General features: G+C 38.8%; 1 protein-coding gene across 3 annotated transcripts in view; it reads right to left on the bottom strand.

Annotated features, from left to right (window-relative positions):
• pard3aa (par-3 family cell polarity regulator alpha, a) overlaps positions 1-12,865 on the bottom strand; it is a 623,737-nt gene that overhangs the window by 526,280 nt on the left and 84,592 nt on the right. The window lies entirely within an intron of this gene.

The raw sequence follows: 12,865 nt of genomic DNA, 5'->3' as shown, positions 1-12,865 counted from the left end.
TGCGTGTGCGTGTGCGTGTGTGTGTGTGTGTGTGTGTGTGTGTGTGTGTGTGTGTCAGAGAGCGCGAAACTCCAAGTTTTTCGAAAAGTTTTTTTTTTTGTTTTTCGAAAATTATTGTGTTTAATAACCGTTTTGAACATCAAGCAAGTCCCATAAGTAACAGTCATGTACCCAGTCTAATCTCTGCTATGCATTGACCTAAAATGGACACTTTTCACAATGTTGAAGTAGCCTATTAAAATCATTCCGATATTGCATGCCGTTGCCATATGCATATTGCGATATGTCCATTTGTGATATTTCGATATATTGCACAGCCCTACCCTAAAGGTACAATTTTGGCACCCTTTTTTCTGTGTGTAACGTAATTGTTTTATTAGCCATAACACAACATAATACAATGCTTTAATAAGTAGCGTTCCTTTACACTGACACACACACACACACACACAGAACAAACATCTCTTTGTCCAAAGCGAACACATCTATTATCGTCCGCTCGCGTGTCCCAAGAGGAGGTCGCCGCACCAGAGACTCCATGATGGATGGAGATAACATTCCAGGATGGTGTGCGATCAGAAGAGACAGAGACGCTTTTGTCAACGCATCATTTATAACTCGATGAAGTAATACAACCAGGTCTGAATCACAACGCTGAACAAATCCAGGCTTCAACTAAACCAACTAGGAGCAGCCCAGACCTCATCCATCTCAGTCCAGGGGAGGAAAGAGTGCATCAGAAGAAGAAAAAGAGAAACAATGTCCACAGCCAGCTGCAGAGCTTGTTCAAATATTGTTCTTTTCAGGAGCTGATTTCATTTATTCTTTCAGATGCTGATGAGCTTTAGGCTATCATAAGTTCACAGCCACTCCATTGTCGAACCTGCAAACTTTTCCCGGGAGAACGGAAAGGAAGTGAATGACACACCGCTCAATGAAAGCATATTTGACTTAACAAAGAGAGGATCTTTACAAATCATTGCAGAACTAACCACAAGCTTTATCTTTGTAAAATCATGGCGGTTGGGCGACGTGTCATGACACTTTCCAATGGCTGTAAAGCAACTACTGTATCAAAGAGCTATTGTGAGCCGCACACCCGAGGCCAGAGACATGCAAGAGAGACGCTTCATCCCGGAGAACGGGGAATTATACCCTCCTGAAGACACATACGCTTTCTTTCAACACTAGCCTGCATGTTTGATGGGCTGAGAAAAAGTAAAAAAATCTACAGTGGGGTGCAAAGGTTTGAGACGACATTTAGACTGGTTTTTTCCATGCATGTTTGAAAATTAAAAGACACAAATATATAGTAATTTATGAAATAATACATATTTTAAAATACATTTAAAAGAATAAAATATGCACACACAAAAAAAAACTATTTATTTTAAAATATTTGTTCCTATGTAAATTACTATTGGGCATATAGGACTCCAACTAATGATTATTTTAATAATTGATTAATTGGTCGATTATTTTTTCCGATTAATCGGGTAAAGAAGCCCAATTTTTACTGACAAAGCACACTGTTCCAGATCCTGTCCAATGCGGTCCTTCAAACAAATGTGTCAGTTGAGTGCTATGAACACACAATGAATATCAGAAATTAACCAGGGTTTACAATGAATAATAAATAAATAATTGTAGTTATTCCATGGTAACCACAAGTTGACCATGGTTTTGCTTCAATCCATAGTTTAACTATGGCATTTGTGTGGTTATACAAATGTAATCAATACGCCAAAAAACATGGTTTTACTATCTAATAGAACCATGGTTCATTTTCGTCAGGACATAAACTCTACATTACGTGCAAAATAAGTAACTACGCAAAAGCACAGTTTACATTAAAATTACATTAAAGAAAAGCACAAAGTCCCACATTCACGAAAACACACACACACACACACACACACACACACACACACACACACACACACACACACACACACACACACACACACACAATTTCTGTATCTTAGATACATCTCACATTTATATATCATGCTGTAACACGTTGTTATCCCTTTACAGTCACTACTCTCATAAAATACGTGAATTACATGTTGACTTTTAAACCTAAAATCAGCGCCTTAAAGGTGGGATAAGTGCTATCTGGTAACCGTTGTTGATATTTCAAATCACCAAAACAAACACGCCCCTTCCCCTAAAAGGGTAACACCCCTATTTTGATAGCTCCGCCCCACACATACGTAACCCAGGCAACGACTACGGCAGAATCTGTGTTACTAATCCAGGTCGAATATTCAATGAAAAAGTGTATCTGAATATCCATCACAAAAACACAAACCGTTCTCATGAAGAACTCGAGCCGACAGTCCAGCTAACGACATATTACAATTATGACCAGATTAGAGTTATAGTGATCACAAAACACAAACTGTTCTCATGAACAATTCGATAACGTTAGTATACAAGCTCAATAGTCCAGCTAACGACATATTACAATTAGGACCGGATGGGTTATATAGATCATGAAAAGAGGAAACAAACATATATTAGGAGTATAGTATCTTACCTGTCGGACACATTTTGTGAGCTGACGCTTGAAGCACACAGTGAGGAGATTTAGCTGCTCCATACGGTGTGGAAATGAACGGGTCTTTATCATCGCTAAAGTGAGCCACAATACGATCACGAATGGACAAACAAGCGAACATGACACGCGAGCATATTCAATTGTGCTTTGAATAATGAAGTGCACTGAGACTCTCGTCTCACCATAGACATGCCTCTTACCGGCTGATTGGCTACAAATTTGTATGGAAATGGAAATACTGCATTAATACTGAATTAGTAGCATTTACAGATGAGGATATAACTACTGTTCTCTATATAGATCAGTGGATATAACCTGTAAAATAAGCGACATCTGTCTAAGCGCATGAGAGGGTTTGTTAGACGCTAATCATTCGCTTGAAGCTTCAAATACAGAATCCTCATGTTTTGGACGCTTGGATCATGTCCCTTTCCTGGATCATCTCACTCTGTTTCCACTCCACTATTTCTAGATTAATTATGTCCATAGAAATGCGCTATTAAGTGCTGTAATTTGGCACGACTAGTGGAAGTTGGTGGCAGACCCGACTAATTGATAATGAGAATCGTTGTCAATGATTTTCATTATTTTATCGACTAGTTGTTGTGCCTGACAAAATATGACATACTTTTTTTATTTTTATTTTATTCAGCAATTCATAATTTGTAATGAAATTGCATTCTACATTACAAAAATAACCAACAAACAGATTCTCAGGTAGCTAATTTTTTATGTAGAGTAAAAGTAAATGTGCCCAGTCAAGTAGTTTGCTTTCCTGATGAGTCACATTACATCACTTCCTCCAGAGGCGATAATATCACTACAGACATGATCTCTGGTTACAATCTCTATGACACAAGGAGTCTATAAACGGTGTACAAGAACACACTTGCTCCTGTTCTTTGAGAATGACAAGTACAGCATTCATTTGTGCACCTGATACTTTAGGTTTGCTATAAATCTTTGTTTTTCTTAAATTGTTTTAATTTTACATAATTTTCTTGTTTGAAAAAGGATTAGTCTATTAGCCCATTTCATTCCTCTTGAATCTTGATTGACGCACATCAGAGTCTGAAACAACGGTGCCTTGTGTCAAAAATGCCATCAAAATTAACCAAAAAATTCACAAAATTCAATTTGAAGGCAAAAATAACTAAAGTAAATATTTTTAAAAAATACCTATTTATACATTATTTATAATGACAGTTAAGCAACATCACATGAGCAAGAGTGCAGATATATCCCTGAATACAGTATATTGCAAACATGATATTGAGATGCAACAAACAAGAAGTTAAAGCGGCCGTCAGAAAAGTATTGCAGCCGGATCTACTTCTCTGTTTATATCTATGGCGACTCGAGTCACGCAGGGACTGTGCTCCTCCGCAGCGGCTCCTATCAGACCGGTCTGAAATAGTCCCAATGTAAACACTTCTTATAAGTGAACCAAAATGATTCAGTGTAAGATAAAAACACAGTCTGGAAAATGGATTCATGTTGTACATTCTCATTATATCATTTTAGTAAATCTTGAACACAAAAAAAGTTACGGACAGCAGCTTTAACAATAAGTAACTTACATTTTATACACAGTTTTTGTTCTGTCAACCAAAATAGCTCCAAAAAACCCACATCAGAACCGGTGCGCTTCTTCAAGCAACATGTTTTAACAAATTGATTGATTGATTGAATGAGACGTGACTTGCTGCCACCTACTGGCTGATTTCTGCTGCGCTCCACTCGGAAAGAGTTTTTAAAATTTGTATGTATTCATTTTTAAAATGAGCAAAATGTATATATATATATATATATATATATATATATATATATATATATATATATATATATATATATATATATATATATATATATATATATATAATTGTAACTGTTATACAACAGTTCAATGGCACAAGTGGATAAATAAATCAGAAAAAAAGTGGTGTCTTTAAAATCCCTCTATCATGCAGAAATACTTCCTTCCGCCACAAATTCAAATCATAAGTTGACGGTTTGACAGTCATGCTCAAGCCTCTGTTACTTATTCCGTCGCTTCAGTAAAGATGATTGTACTATAGAGTATTTATGGTATTATGAGAGAGAGCAAGATTGATCTGCATCTGATATAGCATTCATTCCAAACATTACCTTCATTAAAAGAAGATCTTTTCAGAGGATCTTTTTAAAGGTGGGTGGGGGGGGGAGACATCATGTAAAAACTGATGTGGAGATTTAAACGGTTCCTGAGAAGTTTGCGCTTTTATTTCCTTGTTGTTTAACTCGTATGACTGCTGGTTTGTCTGAAGCAGAAAAGCTGGCCACCACAGTAATCAAAATAATTATTCATAACCATCAAAATGACTGATTTTTTGTTAACTGTAGAAACTGTCAGTTGATCCAAGCATGCGAAATGAACTGATTTTATTCAAGTAAAAAATATTTAAAATGACTGAATCAACCTGACAAACGCAAGTTATGTCAATATAAATATTCCCTATGGGTCGTGAGATAGATAATAACTGCAACTTCACATTTGAGCTCAAGCTTATTACAAGCCTTACACATTAATCACAATTGATTAGACTAATTATTATTTTATGTATTTAATTATTGTTTCCACCCCAATCTTTCTGGTTGTGCAAGCATGGGATTCATCAATGTGTTTACAGTAGGCTTTAAATCTATCGCTAACAGACTGTGACAACACAGAGCTCTGCTCTGAACCTTTAATCAAAACTTCAAAAAGTGTTGATAGGCAGAGGACTAGCGCTCATTAATAGCGGTTAAGTGTGCGTGTAACGGCATGTCTGACGGCGCATGTAAACACCAGCGCGATTAAATGACAATGCAAGACACCGCGGGTCTGAAGGGACAGAATGTGATTCAGAAGGCGGACACTTCTCCGTTCCCTGAGGCGCAGCCGCCGTGTCGAGACTCGCCCGATGCTTATTTTAAGAAGAATTAGATGCCAGTCTGATTCTACATCCATGGGTTTAGTAAGCAAAACAGCACAGCGATGAAGAACAACTCAATGGAGAGATTTAGGAGAATGATGTGGATTTCAAAAGCTGTCATAAAGTCGTCGCTCAATCATGCTGTTGATAGAGTCAAAAAAGTTGTTCAGTTCGGTACATACCCCGGTTTTAAAGTCACGGTTCGGTACAGATTCGGTACAGCAGTAGTACAAAATCGCTTTTTATTTATTTAATTCAACAGTGGTTTACTGAATAAATTGTCAGTACTTATATTCATTAGTAAACTATATAGGGATCCCTTACTTACACATTACTATAACAATAAAGGTTAACAACAGATCCCAACTATTAGCCCAAATTCAGTTATTTTTTAGATCACTATGCTTCACATAAGGCAGTTTTTGCATTAACTTCTAAATCTAATTATATATATTTTTCTCTCCAATTGAAAGATAATCATTTGTACACACTGTCGGCCATTTTCATATAGGCTAATATAGGTCATATATTCAGTGAGAGTTGATTTCTCTAGTGAACTCTCAGCTGGGGACACTGAAGGACTTCTGAGGTAAATGTGATGCTGCGGGACATTGTGCTCAAGTTATTTTATCGCCTTTCCACGGTTGAAACACTGATTGAGTGATTATACAGTAAGTTGTAATGCATCCTCAACATACCTCAAGATATTAATTCATGTTTATTCTTTAGGAAGAGATGATGGCGTTCACTCGCGCGACGCACCGCCGATTGAACTGACGCGCCTATAATGTCACAGCATTTATCGTTTGAATTTCGTGATAAAACGTGATTGAATACTTCATATGTTCGTTTGGGAACTCGAATTGAAGTGTGTCCCCCTCTTAAAACAAGCCGACTGTTAACTGTTAAAGATTGCATTTAACCATCCGGTACACACGTACACTGAACCGAAAGCCCTTTACTAAAACGGTTCGGTATGAATACGCGTACCATTAGTATTTACATAAATCTAAATGTATTTGTCACCTCTTGCACACTTCATACACCACACCTGCCTAAACAAACTCAATAATAATGCTGTTCCCTTACTAGGGGTGTCCATGGTTAACCGATTAACCGTTAAAAATTGCGTAACCGAGTGAAACATCTTGCTCGGTTAAGTGGCGTCAATGACGTGCTTTGAATTTAGTTGTAATATATTTTTGCACCAATAGAGACCGCCAGAGCGCTCCCAGACATTTGTAATATCCACAAGAAGAAGTCATGACCAGCTTAGTTTCTAAGCGGGCAAAGAAAAGTACAGCGTGGTGGGAGCACTTTAAAATTGAGAGTGACGGGGCAAAATGTAAGTATTGCAATGCAGTTCTTACCGCATTTTTCAGGCTATAAGTCGCTCCGGAGTAAAAGTCGCATCTGTCAAAAAATGCGTCATGAAGAGGAAAATAACATAAGTCGCATTAGGGCAGAAGCAGAGCGGGAGCCGCGCGAGCTGTGCATAACGGAGCAGAAGAAAGAAAGTTTGAAGTGAGAAACTTGTGAATGACTAGAGAAAAGCAGACGTTACTTTAACTGTAATGAAGAAAACAAAAAAAAAGCTAATCGCGGACTGAAAGCAAGATGGCCAGAGCTGAAGGGACGAGACCACAGATGCTTGAACTCTCTGCCGGGAGAGGCTCAGCCGCGCGAGTCACACAGTGTCTGTGTGAATCGTTCTCGGCTGCATATTTTACTACATGCTCTAATCGTGCCGGCGCCCTCGCGGCCACTCGCATTGCTCGTGAACTGGAGCGCATCTCATCCTAATTTAACGAAACTCAGCGTACGCCTCACAGACATGAAATAGATCTTAAGAAAGCTTGAAATGTCTTTTAACAATTTAAAACGAAAAGAAATAGGCTACTCTCTGATTAGGTAACCCATGATGTGCATTTCTCTCTATAGGCGCGTTCACTACGGAGATGGCGGTCGTCAAATTAATAAACTAAAAATAATAACCCTGACGCACACTATGGTTAACCGAGTATTAACCGCTAAGGGCATCGGTTAACGGTTAATGAAAAACTTGAACGCGTGCAGCCCTATCCCTTACTATTTTTTTGTTCCCTTCGAAAATAACATCTCACTTAAGATTTCTGAATACACTATGAAGTTCACACTTCGAAGGGCACTTACGGTTGAACGGAAAGCATCTATTTGACATTTTACATTCACAGGAGCATTCTGAGGTGAGGTGTTGGAAGATTTTCATCAAGCACTGCTGCCTCGTTCTTCAGGAACACGGTATTATGATCCAAGTCCCATTCCAAAAGTATTTTGGACTTTATTGTTCGTATTATTCAACCATTACTTGACTGAATCACAGTCTATTCTTTAAAAAACTCTCAAACACTTTTAGAGTTGCATGAGTTTAAACTGAATGCATCATATTGCAACAAAGCCCATAAAAACATAAAGCTCAGTCACTGACCTCATGAAACTGGGCTTCACTTAATAGAAGAGTTCATGGAGGACACAAGAAAAGATGAAGGAGAGGAAAATGGCAATTAGACTCGAAGTTTATGAGAAAAGAATGAAGAGGGGAGGAAAGCTGTTGAGGTAAGCCTTGGGTTTTAGCCTCGGCCTACAAAGAGTTTGCCAAAAGCTCTGGCGCGGCAGAAGCCAACATCACGCTAGCTGTACTGGCTCAGACATAAGAGGCGTGAGACACCCGATCCAAACCTTTTGAGCCACAGCAAACACCAGGATAAAGTATCTGCCATGACACAGGCTTCAGAATATTACAAGTTAATCTCTGACAAAACAAGAGAGGAACAGGTAACATGGCAGTCCTGAGGTAACCTTTAATAACTACAGCCATAGGGTTTGGGAATGTTCATATTTGTGAGCTGCCATCAGCCAATCAACACTGTCCTGACATCACCTTTCAGCATCTCTGTTTAAATGATAAGTCACATGACATTTACAGTACGGCTCAGGTGCTCAAAACCACTTGGCTGTAGAACTGAGCACCCATAAACAAACATGGCAGATACTAAACTGAACTGATAGCCAAGAAACTGCCATTGAGATGAATGTGAATGCTCTACAAATCTTACAGGCTTCTACCAAACTCCTTTCACTTGGCGGCCATCTTTGAAATGCCTCTCGGGCATGCAAGTGCAGCTCCTCTCTCTTTGAATGGGGAAACATCAAATTCTCCAAAACGGTTCGAAATGCTTGCGATTATTTAATATGTGTGTGTGTGTGTGTGTGTGTGTGTGAGAGAACTTACCAATGAAATCTGACAGCAATGCTCTGATGTTATAAGAATAAAAAATGAATTTTTCAGCCTGGACAAAGCTAATGCGCAATTCTAAACGTGCGTCTCAAAACACTGCCTGTTTCTATAGCAACCGGAGCTTCTAACAGTTGCAGTGATGCAATGACTACTAATCAGCGATTGGCTCTTTCATTTAGAAGGCGGGGCTTATTGACCATATTGGGTGTGGCACTTTCTCCCACTCATAAGAAATCAGAGTGCACTGTCTTCCTTAATAAAGTCTTTGCTTAAAGGATCAGTTGCCTTCAAAAGGCACATTTCTTGATCATTTCCTCAGCCCCAACTCATCCAAGAAGTTCTTGTCTTTCTTTCTTCAGTGGAAAACAAATTGAGTTTTTTTAGGAAAACATTCCAGGATTTTTCTCCGTATAATGGACTTCAATGGGGACCAACAGTTGAAGGTCCAAATCAGTGCAGTTTCAGAGGAAGAGCTTCAGAGAATTACTTAGACGAACCATCGGACACCTGCTAGATTAAATTAACATTTACATACTTTTTAACCTCAAATGCGTGACTTCGTTGTTGTTCTTCTTCACATCTTATGTCGTGATCACATCGGAAAGGTCACGCATAGGTGGAAGTACCGACCCAGTGGTAAAATGAACGAACAAAGAACAAATCAAACGCACTTGATAAAAATAAAGATAAAAAAAATTATGAAAGAAAATTTTAAAGTTGAGATGGAGATGGAGTTTTTCTGCACTAGAAACCTACATTACCCGTGAGCTTTCCGACGTGCATCCTTAAAAAACGTAATTTGTTTTCGACTGAAGAAATAAAGACATGAACATCTTGGATGAGATGGGGGTGAGTTATTATCAGGACATTTTCATTTTTAAGTGAACTAATCCTTTAATCCAGCATCCGAAACATCCATCCATATGTTGGTCTCTTGAGTATTTTCAGTCGTGAATTGTGTCCAGAGAAAAATGATTGCGTAATGTGTGATGTCATGTTTTGATAACCGAGTCAGTGTGAAGCACCAGGAGTCCCAACAATAGATCCTGGGATAGTTTCCCAAGCACTGAGTATTTAAAATCACATCAGGATCCAATTGAACAGGCCTATAATGATACGTAATTAAAGCAATTAAGGCATTAGAGATGAGACGTCTCATGTCAGACATGTCTGTGGTCTAAATACAGGAGGACGGGGGGGAGGTCGACCGTGTGCATGAGGGGAGATTTAAACGGGGTTCAGGAAAGACATTAAAGTGAGAGAGAGAGAGAGAGAGAGAGAGAGAGAGAGAGAGAGAGAGAGAGAGAGAGAGAGAGAGAGAGAGAGAGAGAGAGAGAGAGAGAGAGCCCATCTCAGAGGAATGCTGGGAGAAGAGGAGCACAGCTGTGAAGGTCAGTAAATCACCTTCAACATCAGCCAGATTCAGTCAGTGTGGGTATTTAAATATCTATAGTTTAGGGTCAAATATGCAAATCTGAAATTTGGCGACTGAAAATTGGAAAAAGTCATTAATAAAGCACATCAATTAGTCACTACCCTTCAAAAGTTTGGGGTGTGTGATGATTTCTTTCTTTTTTTATTTATATTATATTTTATTGACATTTATAATTTAAAATATTTTTAAAAAATGCTGGTCTTATGACATTTCGATTTAGCAAAGAATTGAGGTTTTTCTACAAAAATATGAAGCAACTGTTTTCAACATTAATAATAATCATGTTTTTGATCATCAGACATAATGTGACACTGAAGACTGGAGTAATGATGATAAATTCAGCTTTGATCACAGGAATAAATAATAATAATAATAATAATAATAATAATAATAATTCATTACATTTATAGCGCTTTTCTAGACACCCAAAGCGCTTTACATATGGAAGGGGGGAATCTCCTCAGCCACCACCAATGTGCAGCATCCGCCTGGATGATACGACGGTAGCCATATTGTGCCAGAACGCTCACCACACACCAGCTGATTGGTGGAGAGGAGACAGAGTGATTAAGCCAATCAGGATATGGGGATTATTAGGAGGCCATGATGGACAGAGGGGCCAATAGGCAAATTTGGCCAGGATGCCGGGGTTACATAGCCTGGTTTTACCAGACTCTCGTACATTTCATTTGTACATAGAGTCTGGCCACTCTCCATTGACAAGGGTTTATTTCCGCGAAGGCGGGCACCCTGTTGAGGTTTAAAACTATTGTATCTGCCCTGAGCCACTCTGGATCAGCCATAACCAATCGCTAACGTTTGGTCGTGTCGTATGTCATGCGCCCTTCGCCTGTTTCACTCATGGAAACCCGACAAAATAAAAGTGCACATGTGCAGGCCACCTCAGTAATAAAACTATAGGATAAAACCTAAAACTCGTGCATTCAGATTGTGATTTATTCACGCCACGGTGGAGAGGAGAGTTTTGTGATCGGGAACGCGGCGCTCACGTGGTCCGTAACATCATTGTATGCTGTAAATAAAATGTCATATGCTTGGTATGATGATAAATGCTTCTATAAATAACGGACCAATTCAAATGTTTAAGTGCTTTTATTTTAATTTGTTTGAGCGGTGATGAAATATATTGCTCTTCTAAATACTTGCCAGCATTTTAAGGAAATACAAGTCTAGAAATGCATCCTAATAACAGCAAAGCAACCATATGGTGTTCTGCAGTGGTAAAAAATGTTTACAAACAGTGCATTTTGAAGTGGTATATTGTTGAAAACTCAGAGATGTGGATTCGGACAGCTGTTACATCAACACGACCTTGCGTTTGTCAAAAGCAGTAGGTAACGTTACCTCGGCCGGGGATTTGTACGTGGGTGGTTAGAGACGGACGGCAATAAAATAACTGACCAGTCCCTGTAACTTAAATGATGGCAATACCTTCCGACCCCATGAGAAACAGTTACCGTCCAAATAGCTTCAGCAACTCCTTCATCACGTACGAAGCGACCTGGAAAATCTAACTTTTCCCGAATTTACCCTGTTGGAGGGCCACAACATCACGGCCACCAACAAACCCCAGCAAAGACTGTTATTGCTCCGGCTTTAACTTCTGGATATTCAGCAGCGGTGCCACAATGCAATGAATGGTTTAGTTCGCATCTTTCTCCGCCGCCATTACTGAACTACATCTCAAACTAGCGCTCGACATCAACGTCATCGTTCTCAGCCACTCCCTCTGTTCGCTGATTGGACCGGTAAAAATTTGTTCTGAGAAAACCTAAGACTACACAGCAGTCCCAGACGTAGTACTGAAGGAAAATGAAAATTGAGCGGAAGTACATAGGCAGAGCCAGGCTAGGGGTTACACCCCTAAATTACACTTTACTATATATTCACAAAGAAACAAGAAACAAACAAACACAAAAACTCAGCCAAAAAAAGCACACCAGACAATAAAAATAACAAACAAATAAAACAAAACTCAAGAAAAAAAAAAATAAACAAGAAAAACAAGCCAAACAAAAATAAACACTAGAAAAAAAAACAAAAAACAAGCCAAACAAAGAACAAAGAAAACAAACAAATAAAACAAAACACAGGCCAAACTAAAAACAAAAATACCACCAATCAAAACCAAGAAAAAACTAAGCAAAACACAAGCAAAACAAATAAAGAAATAAACACCAAACAAGAAACAAACAAACAAACATAACAAAAGCCAAGCTAAAATGAACACCAGACAAAACAAATTAAACAAAAACAAGCCAAGCCACACAAAAATATCACAATAAACAAATCAAAGAAAAAACTGAACAAAAGCAAAACAAACAAAACTAAACCAATCAACAACCAAAAACTAGACAACACCACTGCCCTTTACTCGACAAGATGCGTCACTGAATAAAACGGCCGATTTTGTCAAATTCGCCTTATTCACCTGGCGGCCATTTTGAAAACTCTAACGCCGTTGTGGGGTACACAAACCCGGAAGCTGGACTCCGATACAGTACTAATCAGTAGCAGCATTCTGTGTCACTGCACTTCGTCACTCAGGAAAAAATCCAACAGAGGACAAACCTTTCACCGTTTTCCGGAGGATAAGGGATTACATGGAGAGTGGA

Source organism: Pseudorasbora parva, chromosome 24 (assembly GCF_024679245.1).
Source record: "Pseudorasbora parva isolate DD20220531a chromosome 24, ASM2467924v1, whole genome shotgun sequence".
Classification (NCBI taxonomy): Eukaryota; Metazoa; Chordata; class Actinopteri; order Cypriniformes; family Gobionidae; genus Pseudorasbora; species Pseudorasbora parva.
This window is presented reverse-complemented; position numbering and strand designations above follow the sequence as displayed.